Raw genomic sequence first — 26829 nt, 5'->3', positions numbered from 1 at the left:
TTTTACTCTTTGGATGTAGTGTCACCAGAAGTTTAGTAGTCACACAGAAAATCTTGAGCATTACATTTATTTATTTTTTTTTTTTACCATGGAAAATATGTTACATAACCCTTAAGTTTTCCTTATGTTTAACTGTTGAAATTCACGATATGTATTAGACAAACCTTGTCTGGGCCGTTGTTACTCAGGGAAAGTCATATACATGTTCTATAAAAGGAAACAAGAAGTGTGTTTTTTAGATGCATACTTTCTTCTCTGTCTGCGGAATACACTTGGAAGATATTCTAACATAGATGTAGCTACTGTGCCTAAAAGCTTTTTAAAAGCCATATAAAACTACTTGAGACAATAATAATGGCCTTCACCAGCAGTGAGAACAGAATGTGCAGTCAACAGCAATGTAGTAAAAACTGAAAAAAATTTCAAGAACTTTACTAGATTAATTTCTCATACTGTGTCAATCACACTGGATTACCTGAGCTTTAGGGAAGTGGTTATCCCCAAAGGATTTTGTGATATGTCAATAATGTTGCTAAGCTTTTTATTATTCTGTTAAATATACAGATATATAAGTCAACTATCATCTCATGTGTCACATAATTACAAGCATAATTCTAATACAGAAGTAGAGTGACACTGTCCTGAATAGGCACAAGCTATACAGAAACATTCTTCTGTTTCTGTAAGTCTCTTTTCCAACTGGTGACTGCTGTCAGCAAGTAAAATGTCTAAGTGTAGCTATTAAAAAAAAAAAAAAATCCTGCCATTATTTTTCAGTTAAGAAGGTTATTTTTAGCAAATTGAGGTATGGTTGCTATATTAGGAGTGCATCCTTTTAATTTTTCCTCTGTTCTTTTGCCCAAAAAAACCCTTATGAAAGGGGATGAGAGATTCAGATGGGGGGACGTGCTTCTGTATGTGTAAATAAAGGGCAGAACTGAGACAATGCAGCAATATTATCTATTTGGCGTTTGGATTATTAGATATTCACTTGAACCTTTTGCACTTTTTCTGAATGAGGGTGATGTATGAAAGAATGAACTTTCAGTGGCATTCTTGAGTCAAATAAGAGTTTTTAATATGGTCTGTGCATATGCTACATGAACACGAAAGCAGAAGCAACTGGGTTAGTCATGCATCTAAAAAGTGTAATGAACTATATTACAGCTTGGGTTAAAGTTTAATTCACACAAGTGAGAAGAGATTTGGATGGATAGAAAAATACTCATCTTGCATTTATTCTTCTCTGAAATTATTTTAAAATGTCACAAAGTAGAATGTATCCTAGGTCTATCTGATCTGTATATAACATATAATTACAGATGGACAATAAATGTTGAGCTGTTCCACTATAATAAATATTTGTGTATGTCTTAATATGATAGACTCGATAAATACATTTGTCACATTTAAACTAGAGCATTTATTATGGAAGAAGTTTTGAAAGACTTTATTTATGACAGTAAATATTTAAACAAAGTTTGTTCTTACTCTATTGGGACTTCCACAATTAAATAGCATAATTAAAAATGAAAATCTGAGGAAAGAAAAGGAAGGAATAAAATTATTTTGGCAGATGGGGTAGGAACGGAACATGAAACAGCTGGAGAGTACTTAGAATATGACAGTGCTTTTCTGTATTTCTTTTTTGTTGGTGCTTCGGGAGTATAACAGAAAGCCAGCTTCAATATATGTCCTATCAAATAAGTATCTACATGAATTACAGATGTGGCTCTTGCTGGGGCATGTTTTTATCTCTGTGCCACAGACATCTTTAGTTTAAGATGTTTGTCATTCTGGTGTGCAGCCTCTAACATTTGTTTTGTCTGTTGTCTCCTGTGGTGCCAGGCAAACAACGTCTTAGCTCCACTGTCTGCATTTTTAGTATCTGCTATGTCTTTGCATGTGACTATATTGTTCTTCATATACCTGACTGCCTCACTAGTGTCAAAATGGTTCTGGTTAAGCAGAAGAAAATTTCTTATAATAGGCCTCCTTAGACCCCTCTCCAAAGTTTCTAATCCAGTTTTCTGCGTTATTCTTTCCTTCCTAGTTCCAATGATATACTTTATTTTTAGTTCCACCTCCTCATTTTACTTTTTTTTTTTTTTTTTTTTTTTTAAACAGTGGTTTGGACAAAAGGTTCTTGTAGAACTGAGAGCACTGTATTTTTTTTTCATTCTTTCTCAGTCAGTAAGTACCTTCTTCAAGTAATGCATCTTCTAGAGCCAAGAGGATTTAAATTATTAGGGAGTGTTAGCTTGGCTGAGCCTGGCTACTGATCCTGAAGTTGCTTGAGAAAACAAGAGACAGGACAGGTATCAAAATGGACCTGACACATTTTTTTCAAAATCACTGATAATTTGCTTCAGGTAGCTCTGTAGAAGTATTGACCAGCTCTTTGGATTTTATTATTTTTTTGTCTCTTTTTTGTTTTTAATGCTCATTTTATTAGTATGTCTAAAAAAAATAAACAAGTTAGTCATTCTATTAGTGCTTTAACAAAAAATTGAAGAACATTCTTCAGTTTTCTAGATAAGAAAAATGAGGTACAGAAAAAAGAGAGTTGCTTGCCTGTTGTCACTGAAGGCCACTTAGAATTTAATTTTCCTCTGGTAAGATGTTTTTTTTTTCCAGAGGGACTGTTCTCTGTGTCATGATGATATACATGTGGAAGAAAACGCAACAAACCTGATTTCAACTTCATAAGAAATTATTGGAGCATCCTGTAACCAAGCTTGTGTTTCTGAAGACTTTTGAATCTCTTCTTGTGCTGATGATTTTTGTCCACTTATATTGATAATGGACACCTTTTTCTAATACATTCTCAAAAAAACCCCCAGTTTAGTCTTTGCCTGGGCTCATGGATAATCCTGCAGCAATACTGTAAAGACAGAATGACATATTTTATTTCTATGTGTTATAATGCATCAACTAAAGTGACATGTTAGCAGCTAAGGATATTTCCTGTCTTTAGGACATTGAATTAATGCATGTTGTGAAAGTGTCTTTTTAATTGTATGCAAATGCTTTTGGACTAATACTTGAATGAGCTGGTGTAATACTTTTTGTAGTTCAATTTATTACTCCTTTAAGAATTTTGATAACCTTCAATTAAAGATCACTAAAGGCAAAGATATGTCTTAGTGGTTCTGGGTTTTTTTCTGGCTCCTGCCTTATAGAAACGGTAACAGGAGGAAAAGTTGTTCCTTGTTGAAGCAGTTTTCCTATTGTGATAGATTAGACCTGAGGCATGCAGTTCCTTCTTTTAAATAAAAGAAATGGGTGCTGCTACTATACCAGATCAAGACAAGTCAGACATGGAGGTAATGGGGTCAGATTGAGGAAGCAGTCTTTGATTTGAACCCAGCTGTTCCTCAGAATTAAGCCCAAGTGACACCGCCTGGATCACTGAGAGGTATGTCTTCTGTTGGGTTCTGAAGGAGTCAGTGGTGCTTATTTAGTAAGTTAATCAGAAACTGAGTACAGAGAAGAATAATTTTCTTACAGTAGCAATTATTTTCAACAGTCTATTTAACTAGAAATAGAGTTTCTGGTTGGAAAGATCTGTACTCATAAATACATTAATTAAATGGCAGTATGCAATATACTCAAATTATAGTTTTATGTTCCTAAATATAACACAGAATGTTGTGCTAATTCAGTCATAACTATATGTCTATTTTTAACCCCATACTACCTTAGAGTATAAGTAGTAAGAAACATTCTGTGGCAGCAACTCTTCCAAAGAATGTGATGATAATGTTAGTGCTTATAAATAAACATATTAAATTGAAAAGCATTTTCAAATTAATTCTTATATCAAATTTTTTCCTATGGCTTCTTCCAAGACACTTTTGTTCATGGTAGAAGATCCTTTTGGAATCTATCTCTAGTAGCAAAACTACTAGCCTCAGATGTACTTTGCTGGTGACCATGTTTAGTCTGTGAGATTTTTCAGAAAGGAATAGGAAGCCATGTTACTAGTCTCTTAATTTAAATGTTTATTTTATTCCAAAGACCAATCAATTATTAATTGGTTTTGTCAGTTACAGATAGAGGATCAAAAATATTTACATGCAGGGAATTCAGGTGCTTGGAATTTATTCCCTGGATTGCACATATAGAAGTGTTTACTAACGCTTTTGATAATTGTATCCAACCACATTTATATTGTGACACTAAGAAAATTCTTATATATGTGTCTATTATTTAATTCTAGAGTATGCTTCTCAAGACAAAAAAAAAGTTCAGGGTCTAAAATTTTAAACTTATCAGTAAAACTTTTAACTATAAAGTTGGACATAAATGGACTTGAGTGGAATGATTCTTTTATTTGAACCTTAATATTATGTATATTAAATTGAGATTTAGTATCTGTGGTTTGTTCAGTAGACATGTTTATATGTCTCACCTTACTGTGACAGGGCAGTAAAGAACACAGGTTTTCTAAAGAATAATCTGTATAAGAGAATTTTAAATTAATCTGTACTGTCCAGTTAGGCATGCTCAACAGATTACTCATTTGAAGAAGTTTTTCTGTGACAAAATAGTGGCCATTTATCTTCACCGGTTCATTAGTATACTTCTTCTATTAGATGTTCCCTCATTAAATACCTGGAAAGTTAGTCAGAAGCATAATAATTTTCCTCTGGTTCTGTGTATACAGTTAGGCTATTAGAAAATTTTCTTAGATATGCTTTGATCATTTGTTCTGCTTGAAGCACTTGTTGCTGAGGGTGGAAAAATGGTTTTATTTATTCAAAGATTTGTTTGTGATTATGAGTGCCAGTGGTTGAAAAATAAAGACTATTCTGCTAAGCAATAACAGGGCAGGCTATTAGGTATTTGTGTGGGAAGTATTCCTACTTACTGGTATCAAGAGATCTTCTCAGTTGAGATCACTGAATCGTATTTTACAATCTCTCTTAAACAGTACTTTCAGTGAGAGGAAACTCCAAAATCAAGCCAAACCTAGGAAATAGTCAAGACAAGCTCCAGGAAGCAGATGATTTGAGATTAACATTAAAAGGCTATGACAAGCTGTGAGTGTTTCTGAAAGTCTAACCCAGACCACTATGTTAAAAATCATGAGCAAGTATAATTTATGCGTAAACACTTTGCATCTATTCTGTGGGGAAGGAGCTGTCTCTAGATGTTTTGTTGTTGAAAGCCTGCCCAGATTTTTTTCTGGAATGAAAAGATGTGCATCACCAATGAAAGGAAAACTTAAATCGTTTTCACCCTTTTTCCATCATGTTCAGGCAATGAAAGTTATTAGAACACTTGCTACTTCTGTGTTGTCAGATTCACCACAGGGCATCTTTCATCATCCCAGAGGAGATTAGGCTAGTTGATCATCAGAGGCATGACTCATGACTGGAATCAAATAAATACAAAGCATATTCCTAGATGCTGTAGTGTTGACCTCAGTTTTATGTTTGTAAATATCTGCCTTCACTCCAAATTCTGTGGTCATCTGGAAGGAAACAATATATATAGATATATATATATATATATATATATTTTTTAACGTGGAGAAGGTAAGGAAATCTGAACAAGAACAGAATTATATTAAATATGTCTACAGGCCATATGTTTTTTTTCTGTATACTGAAATGAACTGTATAATTTTCACTTCTCCTGTATTTTATCATTATGGTATCTGAGCAAAAGTTAAACTTGCTGATTTAAAGATTAAAAGAATTAAACTGATAGCTTTCTATCTAACTTCATACAACATATTCAAATGGATTTACTAGATGATATTTAGTTTCCTGAATTATGATTCAGGTTATTATATGTTGGTTTGGTTGGGGTTTTTTAATTCAGAGTTGCTCAACTCAAAAACTGATAATGGATAATTCTTGTATAATAATTTGAATGAATAAATCTCTGTGTATTTCTTTTTTCCTCATGATTTAGGGTATTTATAAATATTTGTAGTTCTGTTACATTTTGTTATGTACTTAATTTAGGGGCATCATGGCTGATGAACAAAAAGTTTGGAAAATAAATCTGGGATACCCTGAGAAAATCATGAAAGATTTAGCCTTAAAAGTTTTTAGATTAATTAGGTTTCCTCTCAGTGTGTGATTATGCAAAGGAGAAATAGAAAAATCTGCTTAATATTTGAATGGGGTTGCTTTTTATTTTGCTAACTAGCCTTTACATCTACTACCACAACCATGCTTACCTACAGAGAAGATAGGCTGACAGAATGTCTTTAAATCTCTCGTTGACTGAAGATTAAAAACAAAGTCACTAAGATACTGAAACCTTCTATCAGCTGCTTCCTGGTTGCACATGGCTTCAGACTCTTACTGAAAACAGTGTTGCCTGTACAAAATGCTGCACCAGCTGAAGAGCATTAACAATATTAATCTCTGACCAAACAACCCAGCAGGCAGGAATCCTTTTAAATTGTGTTATTACAGCATAGGATGAATACACCTGGGACTAAGATGCATATTTTTTTTACACCTGTTGTAGGTCAGAGTACATTGTTCTTTAATTCTTCAGGGATATCTCTAGATCAAGTGAGTTCTAAACTGTAGAAATGTAAGAAGCTCTTTCAACCCTGGGGTCTTGTTTTTTAGCCAGATGGACTAGTCATGATCAGATGCATTAGGACGGTAAAGTTTGCTTGGATTTGCTTATAGAAAGAGAGGTGCAATGCTGACTGTACAGCTGCTACATCAGTGTCTGCAAAATAAGAGTGATGTAATAAAGTGACAGTTATCAGGAATGTAAAACAAATTATACACAAATGAACAGAAAGAACTTAATTTCTGGTAATGTGCCAAAAACTTATAAGAGAACTGATCTATCCCAAGCTAGTGTGTGTGTTGCAGTTGTGAATGAGGAGAGTCAGACCTTTGACTTGGCCACCTGTATAAAAATTAGTTATTTCTATTAGTAAAGAGCTTTGGGAACAACAGTGGAAGCTAAAAAGTCTAACGTGCTCAAACTGTAAAACTATGGGGCACCTTTTTGCCACTGCCATGATTGGTATTTTTTGTTCTTTTCTTTGAAATTTTCCTATACTTTATTGCTTGAATGTGTTAACTGTATGTGATGAATAAAAAGAAGGATAAAAGGTAATTAAACAAAGGTAAAATCAAGAAGTTTTTGATTCTCAAAAAAATCTGCATAATACCTGATTCCCTAGTGCCTTTTTATAGCAGGGTATATATGGGATAACCGTATGTAAAAGTTGGGGCCCAAATTTGAACTGCAATTCACTTCAAATCCATACTAAAATGAACTTTATAAGGTGAGTCTTACAACTTTTTGGATGCCTTGAGTAAGAACATTTAAACACACTGGTCTTGATTCTCAAATGGAAGAAATGACAAGTTGAAATATCAAAGTGGTTTAGGAAACAATCCTTGAAAAGATGCCAACTAGAAATAATGAGGTTAGCTACTGTTTCACAGGAACTGTGTGATGAAAGGATCCTAAAGTTAGTTTTCAGTTTTAGCTGAATCTTTCTTCCACTTGAACTGAAGCATTTTTTTTCCTATTTCAATCCAATGATAAACAGGTTAATTTAAGCCATCATAAAACCAGAGCAGGAGCATTCACTCAGATAAGTGTCTTGTTTGCAGCTGGGTATTACTTGTTAATGAGTCCTGTGCCTTTTTACTGCAATCTGATATCCCCCACTATTTGTGGATACGACAGCAGTGATGTTTGGAGAATTTTGAACTGGTTAACTGGAAGAAAGTAAAATAACTATCTTGAGTTAAAGACTAGCAACAGGTTGGAATAATGCGAAGAAACAGGCTCCTATCAAGTAAATCTTACTGCACTTGTATCCCTGCAATAGGAGTTTCCACTGATGCCCTCAGTGTAAATAGTAGGGTTGTTGCTGGGGTCAAATTGCCATGGGTAGTGGGTTTTTTAACTTTTTCTTTCCTTTTATGTTTCCTCAGACCTTTTTGTTATGTACCTCATTAGTCTGCTGTTCCCACCAACAGTCATCTCACCTGAATTATCTCCTGCTTTACTCTTCCTGCCAATCACTAGTGCCTGGCACCAAAGCTGCATTATGCAGCTCTCATAGCTACAACCCCTTGCTTTCCTTTCCCTGCTTCCTAGGCTTTGCAGCTCTGAAATGGAGGCTGCCATTAGGTAGGACAAGACAATAACAAAGTAACAAGGGAAATCATGTTGAAATGCCATACAGCAAGGTCACTTTAACCTCAGATACTTCTTTGTTACCCACCTCCATCACAGATTTTGTTCAATTTCAAGTGCTTTGACATTGTACCACTCAAAATTTCAGACTAGTTGTTCTGCAAAGTTTGTCAAGATATATGTATATGTCAAGATCAATGTATATGATTCCTTTTCCAAGGTGGTTATAGTTCAAGTATTTACCTGACTCAATGAAGGGGTGGCAAAGTGATTATCAGCATAAAAGAAAGTTGTCCCATTTCTACTGGTTGTGCAAGAAGAATACAACATTTTTTCTCCAGCACTATTTAAACTTTCAGGTGACAGACAATCAAAACTTTATCTTACTAATCACCAGAAAATACCAGAATAAAACCTGGGCCACCCACAGAAACAAATATCAATGATACAGGAACTGATAAAGGAGTACTTTCACAGATGGTAGGCTGCCATTTTTGCAAGTAGTATGCTTTGTCTCAAATTTTTTTAATTAAAAAAAAATCAAAACAGTTCTTATTTGTATGCCAAGTGATATGACACTTTTGTCTGGCTTGCACAGTATCTGGAGTGATGTATCAAATCCAGGGACCATTATATTAGATCTCCTAAATCTTTACCAATCATTTTTTTTAGGATCTAGAATGGAAGCATTCCGTTTGCATGCAACATTTCTTCAGCTGTAATATAGACCTTCCTTAGAGCTCAAGAGATACCATGTACACTGGTCATGTAACTTTTCTGCTGAATGCCTTTAGCAATTTGTGAGAAGTAAGCAGTTGGTCTTATTTTCATTCAGAATTAATGTCAGCTCAGAGATCAAGGAATGAGCAGTCATGAAGAGAGGGAAATTATTTCTAGGTGAGAACTGACATGCATCTTAGAGTAAATCAGAGAGTTTCACTTCCATTTATTATCTTGTACTTGCTCTTTTGGGATCTGGGATTCTACCTTCTATCATTAGTACTATGTAGGTACTCAATCAGCTTCTTGAAACTGGAGGCTGAAGAACATAGCAGAGGGAGGAGGATTCCTTTTTTTAATTTCAACTGCAACTGAATAATTCAACCCTGAAATAAAGGGAATGTGTTATTTATTAGTCTTCTTAGCCTGAAACTTTTCTCTAGTTATAAACATATTTTAAAGACTTCAGAGAAAAATACTTCCAACTTGGAGAAATAATATCTTAATGAAAGATTCTACTAGTTTTATATATAAAAAAAAGCATATCTCAAGTGGTTAAATTACATATGCGACAATTTTTTAGTGAATTAATTTTGTAACTTTGTTTTTGTTAGTGACAAGAATTTTATCTACAGTCTTGAAACTGTAAGCTTGAAAATTTAGACTGAATTGCAAATTAAAAGTACTTGCTAAGCGCCACATAATGATACTAGTCTTTCTCTCATGAAGATAGGTTTTAAGGGGACAAAATGCCCAGAATAAGCATGTCAGGATGAGCAACAGATAAAACGTTCAGTGACATATTTTTAAAAATATCACAATATTTTGACAAAAACATATATAGAAGAATATTCATCCAAGTTAAAGATGAGGCATAATGTCTTGCTTTGATCAGTGACCAGAATGACAGAACTATTTCTTACTGGATGGTATGGCTTCTGAACAAGAGACATAAACAATCTAGTCTGAATAAGAAATGGTCTCATTATACTGTTTTACATAGCTTACAGAAAAAATTCTACACTCACGTATTACATAGGATTTAACACTTTGGAGAGAATTACTAGTTATAAAATGTCATTTCTGGTTTTAACTTAATGAAACATAGAAGTTAAGAGATGTTAATCTGCTATGTTTTCTACTTTGAGAAGGTGATTTTTAGGTCATGACAAACCTGCAGAGTACTTGGGAATGTAACTTGCCAAGACTGATAACCTATCAAGCAATTTTGAAAGGAAAATGCAGCTTTATATTCTTCATTGCTCTAAAATTATTATATTTCTAAGTTAGCAAAATATTATGCAAATGAACAAATCTCATCTGGAAAGAAATGGAAAATTATCTCACCCAATCAAAGCTGTAATTTTGAATAAAAATCAGTTTATTTTTAACAGTTATGTGGAATAAAGTTAATAACTTGCTTAATTCATTCAAGTGAACACCAACAATATTTGAAGGTGAAGCTGCACAAAACCTGAAAGACTTTACAAAACAGTAACTGAAGAAGAAAAGCTGCTTTACCAGCTCTTTTTTAGCAATGTATTTAATCTTTATTCTTCATCTGAAACAGTTTACAATTATCAAAATCTCATTTCTTGCATACTTTAATGTAAGCTCACAGTTTTCAAGCCAGGATGTTCAAATCAATTTTCTACAAAATGGGTATGAAATCATATTGCTTAATTATAACACAATATATTGATGTATCAAAGTTTATAGGAAAAAGAACAAGTAAGATGCAATAAGAAAACATAGAAGTGATAGAAAGAAGTTACTTATAAAACCTTTTAAACATTTTTTTCCCCCAGCTTTACTTTTCTTCATGTCATGATCATCATGATAGTACAACAGTAAAGCCATGTTTTCCTATAAGCCACTGCCTCTTCCTCTGCTTGGTTGACCAGATGCATTTAGACCCTTCAATTTTAGTATTCTCTGTGGTTAGGTTAGATGCTTTTGTTCCTCAGTCGTGTGGGTTTGTTGTTGGATCTTATATTCTTTCTGAACAATATGACATGTTACAGAGATGAAAAACAGAATAAAAAAGAAATCGCTTTGAAGGTTTGGTTTTGATTATAATGGTGATTTGAGGTTTTCTAAGTTCTAGGACTCTGTCTTGCATATGAGTACTTATTTATTCACCACATTTTATTCTACTTCATGTTTTCACCCAGTTGTCTGTTTCCTCAGTATTTCCCAAATATCCCTGTCATTTGAGGAAGTAAATACTTGGAGCAGGAAGGACCATTTATTTTGGTAACCTATGTGTTCCCTCTTGGTGAGTTTCCCTTCTTAGAGATAACTTCAGCAAAATGCTAAAAGTTACAAACCAGAAATTTGAAGTTTTAGACACATTTGAGTATATTTGAATAAGCCTACATCCCCACAGAATTACTTTATTTTTTTTTTGTTTTATCTAATACAAATAGAAGAGTTAATGTTTACTAAGTTTCTTGTTGAAATATGAACAGTACTGGAAAGTAGCTTTGAACCAGTTGAGCTTGAATTGCAGAATTTAGGCTGATAGTAATTTTCATAAGTAAATTTAAAAAACCCCTCTTAGGATATGCTGAAAGATATGATAATTTTGTTCTACTGTTAAGCAATTTGTCTTGGCAATTATGCATAGTAGAAAAAAGGTAACAAGTCATGTTAATAATTGCCTTATTTTCTTATATACTCTATACAAAATCTCATTATAGTAATTTACTAGTTATATTTTAGGAAATTAGTTGATATATTTTCTTGGTGTACTTACTTGAAGGACAGAAATAAACAGTTCTACAGGAGACAGATGGCAAAATAATTGCATGCTGAATTTATTAATATTGAATAGAAAGAGCTACAACATCAACAGTTGTGAGAGCTGCTGTCACGGCCAGCACTACCTTTGTTGTAACTCCCACACACAGCTTTGAAAATGTATCCCTCAACAGCTGCCTGCTTAAGTGGTAGCTGTAGAGTGAATTCTAACTTCTTTGACTTTCTAAAAAAAGGAGTCAGTCACTGTGTGGCTTATTAACATAATTAGTTGTCATAAAGATGCAAGCCTAAAGTTGTACTTGCTAATTAGCTATCTGAAATCTGGTGGTTCTTTCCCTTCCCTTCCTTCCCCCCATTAATCCTTCTAATTCTTGGGGGGAGAAGTGAGGATTGCATTACTACTCCTAAAAATCATTGACTCTGAGCTTCTTTCATCCTAAAGTATCTGATCTGGGGAATTCAGATAAAGTAGACAATTTCACGTTACACAAAAGTTTTTCCGTGTCTATTCTTTGTGGATTCTGCGAGAGGTGGAATTTTTCAAATTTTTAAATTGATCTTTTTACACATGGGAAGACATTTTAAAATGTCAGTAAAAGGTTAGAAACTATGTTCTTGTTTACCCTTTATACATTACAGAAGGCTTTCTCATGATCAAATGAGTATAATATCATCTCTGTCATTGTGATAAAATCTGTAAAGAAATTCACTTATACTGTTGTCAGTTTTCCACTGCACAAAGGAAACTTACACCCAGTTAAGTGCTGAACTTCCAGTGAAATCAAGAGAATTCTCATGTTTTAGGTGCCTATGAAAATTCGCTGGTACTTAAGTGAATCCCAATGATACAACTACTTTCAAATCTCTGGCTTTTAAGGAATGCTTTTGTGTTTCTGCACAGGGGTGAGGAAACTAGTCAAATGTGCAGGATAACAAACTTGAACAGGGGTATTCCTTTGTAGTGGAGTGCTTTTATTGCTGCTCTTTCTCTTTCAGTCGTTCCTGCTATTACTTCTAAAACTTACTTACATACTGACATATTTTGTGATGTAAACTCCCAAACACTGGCATCAGAACTTACATACATGTTGTAACAGTTCTTGTGATGAGCTTAACATTGTGAAATTCAAAACAAAGGTTTTGACTACTAGAGCAATCTGGAGTTCCAGATGTTTGTTTTATCTAGCTCTAGATGTGAGGAAAGAAACAGTCTGTTACACCACAATGCATATTTTTAGTTATCTGCTCCCTATGAGAGTCAATAGATCCTAGAAATGGTAAGAGAAGCTTCTGTTTGAGCAATGTGTCTCACAAGGACAATCCCAAACTCCTGCTTACTAACTGTGAAGCTGACAACAGAAAATGAGATACTCTCTGCTCTGGATAATTTAGAATCTAACCTAAAGTGCATATGTTTAGAATTTTTGTTTAAATTAACTGCACTGTTTATTTTAAAAGTAGTAATTACCGTCTTTTACATCACAGCTTCATGCAGAACTCCTCTGGGAAACAGTAGACCTAGGCTCTGTACCATTTTTTACTGGAAGGTTTAATTCTATGTCTCCCAGGAAAGTATCCTAGTGGCCTAATTAAAAGCCAAGGAAGGCTTTCCTGGCCTCTGAAACTGTGTGAATTTCATCAAACAGAAGCAAACAGAAAGGAAAGGAGTGGTAGGAAGGTCTTGCTCCTTGTTCTTGCTCCCAGAATTGTTTTTCCACTTTACAGTTTGGGATCAAAGCAATGAAATTGTCCACAGAATTAGAGCTAGGAGTCCTCAGTTTCAAGTAAGTGCACTTTAGATCTTCTTTTAGCTCTCTGTTCTTTTGGTTCCATGAATATCTCTCTCCAGCAGAAAGCTGGAGGCTAGCCTTGTCTGATTTGGCATATAAGCTGCTGATTAGGGATCTTTTGTGTGTTAAGAATTGAAACTCCTTGGAGGATTTGGCCACTGTGCCTGTGTTCTATACACTAAAGAATCTGGCAAATTTTCCTGGCTGTTCAGCATACAGACGTTCTGATTGTGCAAAGAAACAATAATTACACACTCAGAACATTTTTTAGTTGAATAAGGAACCAACTTGCAAATTAAAGCACCCCCAGATTGGGAGACAAATGCTGATCAGGGTTTTGTGGATTCAGTTTAGTGTTTATCTAAGATAACATTTAAGAGCCTAAATCCTGTCTTGGATTTAAGTGTTGATGTACACTGGCACAATGCCAGTGAAGTTTGGCACCAGTCTTTCAGTTTCCACCACCAAGATGATTCAAGGGCAAAAAGTTTTATTGAATTCTCTGTGTAATACTTAATATGAAACTATTAAAGATGCAGCTACTGCAGGTGGCCTTTCAACATTTAACAGCTTGGAGCTTATGAACAGTAAGCAAGCAGCAAGTTGGTGGAAAAAAATTTAAAAAAATAAAAAAAGTGTTCGAGTAGCAAGCAGCTGTGACTGCAGACTTTTGTAAGAGGGGAAAAATATACCTGCCTACTGTGTCAAATTAAACACTGGCAGCTGCATTTCTTCCAGCATGAAGTTGAGCAGTATTTTGCAGAGTATAATTAAGCTGGAAGTGAAACCTACAAGTATTACAGTCAGCATTAACATTTCTTTAAAGTTCTTTTCATCTGTGACTAAGGAACAGGAGAGTAATGTCAGACTGAATTTGCTGTATGTCTAGTTTCATCCCCTAGAGAGTTAAAAAGTCAAACAGAAAGAAGCCTGCAAAATAATACACAACACAAACATTTCCTAAGCAACTTTTACTGTTTTGCTTTATTGAAATTAGGGCTTGGTAATAATTGGCAAACATATTGACAGTTCTCCAAATCTGATGTTTTCTGTGCCTCTTCTAAAACAAGTAAAGCAGAGGTTATTGACATGATACATCACTCCAACTCCTTCCCTTGTTGCTACTGTAAATTTTATTTTTACACTTATTTAAAAAAGAAATGGTTAACAGAATTTACAATGTAGATTTAAGAAATACATTCATTTGAAAAAAAAAAAAAAACAAAACCAAAGAAAGCACCTCCAAGCCATAGCATTTATGCTATAGAATCTAAACAATGTACAACGTTATCCTTGGCTATTCATAGTAAGAGATACAGAGTGAAGCTCTAATGCTAAAAGAAATTATGTAGTTGGATGAGGAAAGGCATATTCACCTAACAAAAGTGAAAATGAGTTTTGAATACTAGGTATCATAAGAAATCAAGAAAGCTCTGCAAGTAATTACCTGATTATATCCTTCTGGGTTTAGTCAAAAAGTTGAAGTGCATAGGAAACACTATCAACCAGAATATCTATGGCAATTGGATTACATGTATTTGTGCTAAAAGCAGAATAAAATTTTACAAAATAGTTTTTGAGGTCACAAAAAATCTGGCAAAACTCCCCAACTAGAAACCTCCCTCCCCAGATTGAAAGCAGAAATGGCTTCAGATTGCAGTTGCCATTAGAAAATAGTCATCAGAGCATAGACTATGAATATGACAGAAAGTTTCAATTAACATTTACAAAAATGTACACCTACAAAGATGTGTAGTACATGTTCCATGTACTATATTTCTCAGAAAGGGTCGAGTTCTGAATAGTTGTTGTTTGTTTTTTTTTTTATTTATGCAACATTGCAATGTGCATTAGTGAACAAAGTGAACACCACTGCTTATGCCCTCCAATTATTACAATATCAGCAGAAAAGTGAAAGTTTAAAATTGCTGACCTACCTGATACTTCAAACTAGAAGCTAAACCTGGAAGAGAACCCTCTGTTCTACACTGCATCTTGCTTCACTATGTACTCACTACAAGTCAGTTTTCCTGGTGTGGCCTGCTTTGTTTTGCTACTTTCAAAGTAGCTTATGCTCTTACATCCATTAAGAGAATAGTTGGCTCCCAGGAAACTAGTTTATTTGCAACAGTTATTAGCGATGCACATACATGAGTGTATTTTACTTTTGAGATAATATCTTCTAAAATTTAGCTGGAAAGTTGTTACCTGAATTTGAAATTATAGGACACTGAGTTAGGTAATTTCAAGATTATAACTGCTCCCAGCCATTTTTAATGGAATTGTAAAATTGGACAATCTGATCATAAGTCTTCCATGGTACAAAGGAAATGATATTTAAATTCCTATGTTGTTTTTCAAAACAAAAACTAGAAATTTTTTTAATCTATTCTGTTTTTTTTGTTCTTGTAGTTTAGATCTGAGCCATTAACATATGCTCAGAGACAATTCCAAGGTTTATTCTGTAATCATGAGAGAAAAGTTTAGCCTAAAATAAAAAAAAAAAATTGAATGTGTTAAGATGTTGAGAAAAACACAGAAAACATGATTCTTGGAAACAGACTCTGAGAGAGTTATAAAGTAGGTATGTTTACTCTGGCGCCGGGGTGCAAGGGAATTTCTCCACAAAGCTTGCACACCCACTGCACCTTTTGCCAAAAACTTATAGAGTGTGGATATGCATATTCATTAGATTACATGATGCAAATATCCATATGCATAAGCAGGGCTGGGTTAGTTCAAAAGGCTGGTGTCAGCAGTTTGTTCTCTTTGCACCTGTGTGTTGCCTCCTGGTGGTCATCTTTGGGGGTCTTTTGGAGGAAGGCTCACAGTCCTCCTCTCCTTGTACTTTTCCTCGGAGCATGCACAGATTCCCTTAGCCAATTTCTTGAACAAGAGTGGTTCCAGCCGGTTTACCCATTCTATCTTATCTAAAAGCACTAGCATATTAGTTACCACCCATATATGGCTATCTATCCACTAAAAAGACTAAACTTGTTAGAACATATCTGCTTTCCAAGGACATGTCTCTTATTTTTGCCTAACATTGTAGGTCTTGGTAAGTTCCCATAGAACAGTCCGGACAAGCAGGATTATTAAGCAATATTCAGAAATCATTCTAAGTTGCTATAAGTAAATAAGTTGCAAAACAGGTGATTATTTCCTTGTATCAGACATTAAAGGATGTAGCATTTCTATTTCTCTATTTGTTTAGTATTATGCACATAAGTAGTTCTGCTTGAGTTAATTTCTCTGAAGTTAGAAGGAATCTTTCAGTTGCAGTCTTTCAATAGAAATTTTATTGTGCTTTGGTTTAGGCTCCATAGTGGTGCAGTTCTCACCCCCCTCACCCCTCCTTGTTGGGCTGCTTGGTGCTAGGTGTGATTCCACCCGCCTCCCCTGAGCTATACACCAACCTGTGGAGATAAGGACTGCTAGTGAAGGTGCCCCTTTAAGGAGCCTGGCTTCTGCCCTCCAGATTGCTCAGAAATGGTTATAACAGCCCATCATCTCCTAACAGCCTGGCACACCTGTGCCTGAGGTGTGGTCAAATGGGAACAATAACAGAGTTGCACATTTATAAGTTCTTGTGCAAGTTCTGGAAGACACCAGAATACTTCATTGTTTGAGCTGGGCATGAGGAAAAGATATCTGACAGGTCAATTATCTTGGACCCTATAAATTGTGACCACAAGGGAGAACCTTTGAGCTCTCCTGGATCGCAGTGGGCCTGAGACCAGCATCTCCCCTGAGCTGGGACGTGTCTCAGGTACCAAAACCCTTAATGTGTCATCTGCTGTTAGAGCTGATGGAAGGCCAGGGTGAAGTCAACCTGTCTGAGTCTCAATTATCGCCCATTGAGGAATGCCAAGGCATCGTATATACTCTAAACTTGAGAGGAGGGAAGTTTGACTTTGAGCAAGCTTCTCTTTCACCCATTCTTTCTCTGCTTACTGGTATGTGTGGATACATGCTTAATTCTATTGGATCCGAATACTTTTGTCTCTGTGTGAGTTTGTATGTTTTGTGTATGTTCATGTACATATGTCTAGATTTAAGATACCATAAAGTAAATTAGTGTGAATCTTGACATCTTAGAATCTGTAGATAAGTCACTATTTTAATAACATTTTCTGAATTATTTTGTAATGATTAAGTGCTGTTAGTTATTAATAAATCTAGATTTCCTGCTAAATCATTACCATGTTAATACTTGCATCTGTGACAGGCTCTGAGGGCCCTATTTATAAAAGCATTTTGTTACCTAAAGATGTAGATGAGCCACTAACGCAGGTGTTTTTGAAAACTCTAATACACTGATATACCTTTTAGAATGTGTACATATTTACTGTATGAAAACTTTATGCCACTGAAGGTGTTTTGCAGTGAGATGCCATGATTAGCTTCTGTAGAAGGTCTGTGAAGAATAGAAGACAGCAAATCATCTTAACTATGTAGCCCTCCCAAAGAAACATAATTAAAAATGTAATTTGTCCCTTTGTATGAAATGAGTTTTAACATGAATACTTCAATAAACAAATCTATCTATATAATTAAATGAACATGCAAAATCTATTTAAAGCTCACAGAAGGAGAAATATGATATAAGGCTAGCTTAGTGTTTCATCCTACAATCATTTTCATTGCCAGTGAGACACAGGTGTACGCTACATAAATAAGAAAAAATATGAGTGTGGTGGATGTGATTATTATTCATCACAAACATCCTTTTTCTTTTTTTCCTCCCTGTTCTAATTAGGTAGTTTCCAGCTGTTCAACATTTGCTGCTGAGATATGCCATTGGAGAATCACATCCCAAACAAAACATAACCATTTTGAATGCAGCATTCTCTTAAAACAGAATTAGAAATGTTGTAGTAGACAGTTAAACAGAGTTAGACAGACAAAAAGATCAGAACTGAAACAAAAGCAGTGAAGAGAAAAATGCATTTAAACTTAATAATGTAAAAATAGAATGAAAGCCATCTATCCAGTGGAAGGGGAGTGTAAGGTCTCTCACACACACACAAAAAAAAAGTGATTTTATATGAATGAAAATAATTCTATAGTGGTAAAAAGTGTTACTTGCCATGAACACAGAAGTTGCATCTCTGCATATTAGCTGTAGTCAAACCTGACATCCCTTTAAAAGGGGCTGGACTCTTAAAGAATTCAAACTGGAAAAATGGTAGTGAAGTGCAGCTTTACAAATTTAGGCTTGTCTGGTTGGCAATTTGTTGTGGTTCTGCATGGTGTGACAGACAAATGTTGCAACCAAGACTCTAGATTGGGGCATGAAACTGGCAGCTGAAGTGAGCTAAAGAAATGCACTTACCTACAGAGCCAGAAATTGAATGTTAGTCTGATTAGTTAATGGAGAAGTTTGTTGTAAGGGGTTCTTGACCAGAGGTGTATGATGTGGAGGATTTCTTCCTCTTCACTCTTGGGTGCAGCTGTGTTTATATATATATATATATATATATATATATATATATGTATGTATTTTCTAACATAGTCTGTTTACTTGCTCTTTCTTCATTGGTCTGCAAATTCCATGCTATGTCTGAGTCTTACAATCTGTGGGATGTTTCATTTACAGTTGGATACCTGCTCTTTGTTCTCTCTTTGTTACCCTGGAAGTAATTTTTTTTTTCCCCACTACCAAGGCTGCATGCCTCCAGCAACAGCTGACCCTTACAAATTTGTGTTTGTATCCCCAGGGCTTCTGTGATCATCCTGTGCTTGTATTGTTGGGATTCCCTGTTTATTTTCTCCAGTGATCAAGCTGTAATTTCCAGATAGTGTAACAGGTTTTTTATTACCACAACCTGTTCATGCATATGTTTCTGTCCCAGAGTCATGGAGTAGTTGATTCTACAAAGGTAGACTAGATGACATTAAGAGATATACAGGTAGATACATATATTCATAATGTTTTCAGAACTGTTTGACATTCGTATCTATTAGTTATGGTAGCAACACTAGCGTGTAATCAAAGTTGTTTTGCAACACAAATAATGAATTGCTTTTGTTTTTTTGTTTTCTTAAAAAGTTTGGGAAAGGCATTTTACATGGTAAGCCAATGTACGGCAATTTTATTCGCCTGCCCTTGAACTTCTGATTTCCTTTCTGCATTTCAATATATGAAGCAGTTTGAAGTGCTTCTTTTTGGTGACTCACAGGGAGAAACAATACTAAGTAATATTATGAGCTGCTTTGCCACTTTCCAACTCCATGTACTGCCAGCCTGCCCCTGTGCTGGCACCTGAGACGTTTGCATATGCGATATGTAGGTAGGATGGCAAGAGACACTCCAGCAGCAGCCAAGGGACTGCACAAGCACCTGTCTGTCTTCGGGAGGGGATGGATGTGGCTGCACAGGCTGCCCGTGGCCAGGCGTTAACACAGGTGCTGGAGTAGTCCCTGATGGTCTCAAAACCTGCTAATTAGTGTTAGAGGCACCTGCTGCTGCTTGTCCCCATCACCTTTACCCAATCAAGAAAACAAGTTTCTTCTCCCAGGGCACAATGTGCACTTGTTTCATCCATTTACAAAGGACCAACAAGATTTTGGAAGTGTTTTTCCTTGAGTTTCTTACAGCTACACAACTTGTGAGTACAAAGCAGGATGTTGCTGTTTTGTTGAGCACTGGTAAATATATAGAGATTTGCAACTTTAAAAGCTATCTGTAAATGCTGGGGATTTATTTATTAGTGAATAAAATCCTCTCAGTGTTCCATCTATACAGTTCAAGAAACTAATATGAACATTAAACTATGTCTCTGCTTTTTGACACTAGACAAAAAAAAAAGGTGTAAAAACTTAAAGCTTTATTGCTAAGGGAGACATACAGGAAAATTTAAAATATATAATGGGAAATTTAAAGTATATAATCTGAGCATTTAAAAAAATCTAAAGCAAAACTTCAAATTTATTGTAGTTGTTGGAAGAAGTTTTCACAGTTCTGGAATAATGTGGTGAAGTACTTTTGGCTTTTTAATATTGTTTACATTGCTAATCATTAAAGATTGTCTTGAGATTTGCTAGCTAAATTCTTTCTTTTTTTTACCCATTAATTGTAGATGAGTATGAAAACTTTATGGCTTTTTAAGTGCTAGGATTTAAAATTTTATCTGCTTCTTGTAGCATCTTATTTGATAACAAGCTGCCTCTTTCTTTATAGACCTGATTTGTCATATAAACTGTTAACTGTTAGTTTAGTATTACTTGTTCTTAAGAGATTTTTACTAAGGAAAGGGTATTATCTGTCAAGATCTTATAACTTTTGACAAAATTAATTATAAAGCAAACTTTCAGTGGAAAAAAATTGCTACAGAAGACTTAAGAAGAGAAAGAAAAAAAAAAAAAAAAAAAAAAAAAAAAAAAATATATATATGGGATAGAGGGGAAGTGTTGACCCTATCTATATCCTATTAAAAGTGTTTGGGGGAAATATTCGGATGTGAATGTTATGCTTTGTTCTGCGTTTGAAATTCTAAATGCTTGTTAGATGCCAGCAAGAAATGGAAACAATTCAGGATAAGGTTCTCAGCTGTTACTGTGCCTACACTTAATGCATATATGCTCAAATCAGACAGAAGTGAGTGTGAGATCCTTTTCCTTTCTCATGGCTATAGGTTCGTGTGTCCTCCCCACTTAAGGTTTTGTTGTGGCCTAATGGTAATATTATTTTTTTCTGTCCCTTGTTGCCTAAAAGCTCACACTTATCTATCCTCTCAGCTTCTCCTATTCCATAGTCTCTCAAGAATTGAATTTGCTCCTAGCCAAGACTGAGGATTAAAAAAAAATTCAAACAAATGTTAGCTTAAGAAATATTTACGTCAGACTAGGTGATTACAGACATCAAGCTGCTCTAACATTCTGGCAAGTCACATACATAGCTGACTTAGTCACATATTTGATGAGTGTTTTCAAAATCCCACATTCTTGGCAACAGTATTTTATTTATGCACAGCTCATTCCCTATAAAGACAGTTATTTTGGCTTTGAAACCAAACAGATTGTGGAAAAGCAGCGATAGAAATTCAGAAGTGCTGGTATTTAGAGAAAATCATAACTAGTAATTTTTATTTGAATTAATTTTTCATCGAAATATGATCAATGCAGCCATGTGCTATAACTTTTTTTTAATTGCTTTCCATATCTTCAGTGATAGCAAGACTAAGCAGTCAAACCAAAAACTGTGGTGATGGGAAGGGCAAACATGATCAACTGTGATGTTTCGAAACCAGAAAATAAAGGATTTCACTCTACTGACATCATTAATAGGAGATGGCATGAGCGCGAGAGTCTCTTAAGCCTATCCTACCACTCCTCCCAAAACAAGGAATATCAAATGAGATTTTGAAGCTGCTCTGATTCAGGTTAATATCTTGTATAAAAACTCTTATTTATTTGTAGTGAGCCATATAACAGTTTGGCAAGAGTTACAGAAACATAGTTGAGCATCCCTGCTTGCAGAGACTTGAACATGAATAATACATAATTGTTAGTGAGGTGATAATATGCAGCATTCTCTGGCATATTTTAGCAATATTTTAGGATAAAATGTTCAGCTCGGAACTTATGCTTCCACTGATTTGTTGGAAGAGAACTTTCAGGGCTGGAGGTGGATAGGTTAAATAAAATATTAATATGTCTTGTCAAAGAGGTTGTGAAAAAGAACCCTTAATTTTATTTCTTTATTCTTACAAATAAAATTTATATTGGTTAACTTCATGCATGGAGGTATTGAAAAAAGGAATGAAGGTTACTTGGTCTTGTCTCAGTGGACAAAAAGAATTGTCTTGGATGTGTAAACCTAAGGCAATTTGTAAGACATGCTAAGATGCTGCTTCACATATACAAAGGTGTGTTAACATTCTATGTTGCAGACTGTATATATATATCTGTGTGTGTGCTGTGTGAGTGTGTCAACTGGGAACAGGTGCTTTGCCTCACTACTGGTTGGACCTGGGGGCATGGACCTATGTTGGACTACCAGATATGGACCCATTCCTCTAATAAACAGGTTATTTCTGGATATGGCTGATTAGCAGCTTTTTAATCTAAAGCAATGTCTGGTTAGTGGTTGCATTGGAATAACATGAAGTTTCTGCTCTGCCCATTTATGTTTTGTATTTGAGGAGGAACAAAGAATATTTTCACATGAGAATGACCATATGGGGTCTGACCAAAATTTTCCCTGAACCAGGTACCTTGTCTTTGACAGTGGCAGGCAGCCTTTGTCTAGGAAAGCATGTAAGTTCTGAATGTGGTGTAGTGCTTCAATAAAATGCCCTCTGCTCTCCAGCAACTTGAGGTTAATGGAAAACTTAAGGGTTTTTTTAAACTTTTATAGTAAGTCAAAGTAGGCCTCTTGGAAGCCTGTAAGTCTGTAAATTGAAGAGTAGCTGTGTAATAACATTCATGATCTTGGTTTAACTGTGGCTTAAAACAAGATATGTGTTTCAGTAAATACTGGAATGTAAAATACCAGTTCTGTTTTATAGAAATGAAAGTACATCTGAATTTGTTCCAGTTTTGTCTCAATGATACTGAGATACTTCAGTATTTTGGTTTAATTAAACATTTGGACTTCATCTTTTGGGGAAAAAAAAAAAAAAAAGCAAGGTATGGTCATTCACCACCTCAACAGGTTGTAATCATAAAATTATGCATGGGGAATATATGAGTAAGGTCCCCTCTTCCTCCAATAATTTTCCTTGTGTTTTTTGCCTTTTCTGCTTGTTTCCAGTAACTCTCAAGCCTTGCATTGCACTAATGAGAGAGCTAGGGGTGTGTGTGTGTTTTAGTTTGTTTTTAACTGCAATTCTGGCCATATACAAGAGAGCTTCTCAAGGAGGAGCACTTGTGCAGTAGTATAGTACAGGAGAACAGAACTTTCTGCAGAGCTCAGAAGCATAATGTCAAAAAAACCGTAGCAAAACCACAAGCTGAGAAGGCAGAAGCACAGGGAAGTGGGAGTGCCTCAAGTCACCTCCCCCCTGAGCGAGAAGAGTGAGCTGCAAAGGAGGGCAGCAGGGACTCAAGAGTGGACAGAGACTGGAGTGATGACGCCCAGCTCCATCACGTACAAGAGCAGCCCCCAGGGAGTGCGGGCGACGGGGGCATGGCGTGTCAGTTAGTGCAAACAGGGCAAGCAGACAGGGCACAGTCCATCTCCTGGGTCTAGAGTTTATCTGAGCTAGTTGTCATCTTATCCTCCTCCACGAGTGGACTGAACCATGGGTCTCCATTTGTGTCAAAACCACCACCAGAAAGAACGTGGTGACCCAGACGGAGCTGCCATGCAGACATGCAGCTGTCCAGGTCCCGGGCTGCAGGGCACTGCTGGAGGGCAGCAGTGACAGCACCTGTGTGTGCTGCAGTCAACTGGATGGCCTGCTTAGCCTGGTGGTGGAACTCAAAAGAAGAGGTTCAAAGGTTAAGAAGTATTAGGGAGTGTGAAAGGGAACTTGATTGGTGGAGTAGCACCTTGGCACCCCTGAAGCAACAGGAGCAAATGGAGGCTCCAGAAGAGGCAGGTGATCCCTCACCCTCTTGCTACCAGGCAGAAAGAGGGAACCTAAGAGATGGGGGAGACTGGAAACAGATCCCTGATCAGAGAGGCAGAAAGATTCCCTCACCTTCCATGGTGTCCCTTCACAAGAGATACGAGGCCCTGGAGCTTCTGAGTGAAGCAGAGAAGGATGAAGAGAATGAGTCAAACAAGGAGGAAGATGAAGGTCCACCAAGGCTGGGTCTCTCTAGACCAGGTATTAAAATCAAGTCTAAAAAGAACCCCAGAAGAGTCATTATAGTGGGTGACTCCATTCTGAGGGCTGTTGAAGGCCCAATATGCAGACCAGAACCGCTTCATAGGGAGTTCTGCTGCCTCCCTCGGGCCCGGTTCAAGGAACTCATGGCAAAACTCCCCGCTCTAGTAAGACCAGCCTGTCCCAGAGCGGGTAAAGGATCTTTGGGCCAGGAGTTATCTGTACTTATTGAGAGATCTTTAAACTAGATTTGAAGGGGGAAGGGGACAAAACGGAAGCTCCCAGACATAAGCCCCAGGGTAGATTACCAGAGTTTGTGGGCTGTTGTGCCAGAGATGACCCTCAGCCTGCCATCTCAGTGGAGGCAAGGGATGGAGACATGCAGCACAACAAAGATACAGGGGATATTGATGGATTGGTAAATATTGTAACACCTGCGAAAGGTCAGGACAGACACAGGACCTCTAGAGGCAAAAAGGTGCTGGGGACATCAGCCCAGCTGAAGTGCATTTATACCAATGCACACAGCATGGGTACCAAACAGGAGGAGCTTGAAGCCATGATGCAATGGGAAAGTTATGATGTAGTGGCTATCACAGAAACATGGTGGGATGTCTGCCATGACTGGGGTGCGTCAGTTAATGGCTACAAGCTCTTTAGAAGGGATAGACAAGGAAGGAGAGGCGGTGGGGTGGCACTGTATGTTAGGGACTGTTATGATTGCTTTGAGCACAAGTGTAGTGAAGACAGGGTGGAATGTGTTTGTGTTAGAATCAGGGGGAAGGCCAACAGGGCAGATGTTGTAGTAGGAGTCTACTGTAGGCCACCCAACCAGGACAGAGAGGTGAATGAAATATTCTATAGGCACTTAGGAGAAATGTCCCGATCACTTGCCCTTGTTCTTGTGGGAGACTTTAACTTCCCAGACATCTGCTGGAAATACAACACAGCAGAGCGGGATCAATCCTGGAGGTTCCTGGAATGTGTGGGAGGTAACTTCCTGACACAGCTGGTGAGTGAACTGACCAGAGAAGGTGCCCTGCTGGATCTCCTTTTTGTGAGCAGTGGAGGACTGGTGGATGATGTGATGGTTGGAGGTCGACTAGGGCACAGTGGTCATGAAATAATACAGGAGAGGAGGCAGCAGAACTGCCATCCTGGACTTCCAAAGGGCTGATTTTGTCTTGTTTAGGCACCTGCTTGACAGGATCCCTTGGGAGACAGTCATGAAGGGTATAGGGGTCCAGGAAGGCTGGGCACTCTTTAAGAAGGAAGTCTTAATTGCTCAGGAGCAGGCTGTCCCCAGACGCTGTATGAAAAGCTGGTGGCAGAACACCTTGGCTAAACAGGGAGCTTTGGCTGCTACTCAGGGAGAAAAGGAGAGTTTATGGCCTTTGGAAGAAGGGGTTAGCCACTCACAGGGATTACAAAGATGCTGTGAGGCTATGCAGGAGAGAAATCAGTAGGTCTAGAAATTAATCTGGCTTCAGCAGTCAAGGATAACAAGAAATGCTTCTGTAAGTACATCAACAGCAAAAGAAAGAACAGGGAGAACCTTCATACCCTGATAGATGCAGGAGGAAACATGGTAACGAATGATGAGGAAAAGGCTGAGGTGCTTAATGCCTTCTTTGCCACAGTCTTTAAGAGCAAGACCAGTTTCACTGAGGGAATGCAGCCTCCTCAGCCAGAAGAAAGAGACTGGAGGAACGACCCACACACAATCCATGAGGAGAGTCAGTGACTTACTGCATCACACAGACACACACAAGTCTGTGGGACCAGATGGGATACACCCGAGGGTGTTGAAGGAGCTGGCTGGGGTGCTCGCTAAGCCGCTTTCCATCATTTACCAGCAGTCCTGGCTGACCGTGGAGATCCCGACAGATTGGAAATTGGCCAATGTGACACCCATATATAAGAAGAGTTGGAAGGATGCTCTGGGAAATCACAGGCCTGTCAGCTTGACTTTGGTACCCTGGAAGCTGATGGAGCAGCTCATCCTGAGTACCATCACGCAACACATGCGGGACAACCAGATGATCAGACTGAGTCAGTATGGGTGTATGAAAGGCAGGTCCTACTTGATAAACCTGATCTCCTTCTATGACAGGGCGACCTGCTCATTGGATGAGGGAAAGGCTGTGGATGTTGACTACCTTGACTTTAGTAAGGTCTGTGACACTGTTTCCTACAGCATTCTCCTGGAAAAACTGGCTGCTTGTGGCTTGGATAGGCACACACTTTGCTGGGTAAAAAACTGTCTGGATGGCCGGGCCCAGAGAGTTGTGGTGAATGGAGTTAAATCCAGTTGGTCATGAGTGGTGTCCCCCAGGGCTCGGTTTTGGGGCCACTCCTGTTCAACATCTTTCTTGATGATCTAGACGAGGGGATCGAGTGCACCCTCAGTCAGTTTGCAGATGACCCCAAGTTGGGTGGGAGTGTTGATGTGCTCGAGGGTAGGGAGGCTCTGCAGAGAGACCTGGACAGGCTGGAGCCATGGGCTGAGGCCAACTGGAGGAGTTTCCATAAGGCCAAATGCCGGGGGCTGCCCTTGGGCCACAACAACCCCCAGCAGCGCTACAGGCTTGGGGAGGAGTGGCTGGAGAGCTGCCAGTCAGAGAGGGACCTGGGGG

Source organism: Athene cunicularia (genome assembly GCF_003259725.1).
Source record: "Athene cunicularia isolate RWA chromosome 4 unlocalized genomic scaffold, athCun1 chr4_part2, whole genome shotgun sequence".
Taxonomy (NCBI): domain Eukaryota; kingdom Metazoa; phylum Chordata; class Aves; order Strigiformes; family Strigidae; genus Athene; species Athene cunicularia.
The sequence above is the reverse complement of the archived record's forward strand: the minus strand, read 5'-3'. Positions refer to the sequence as shown.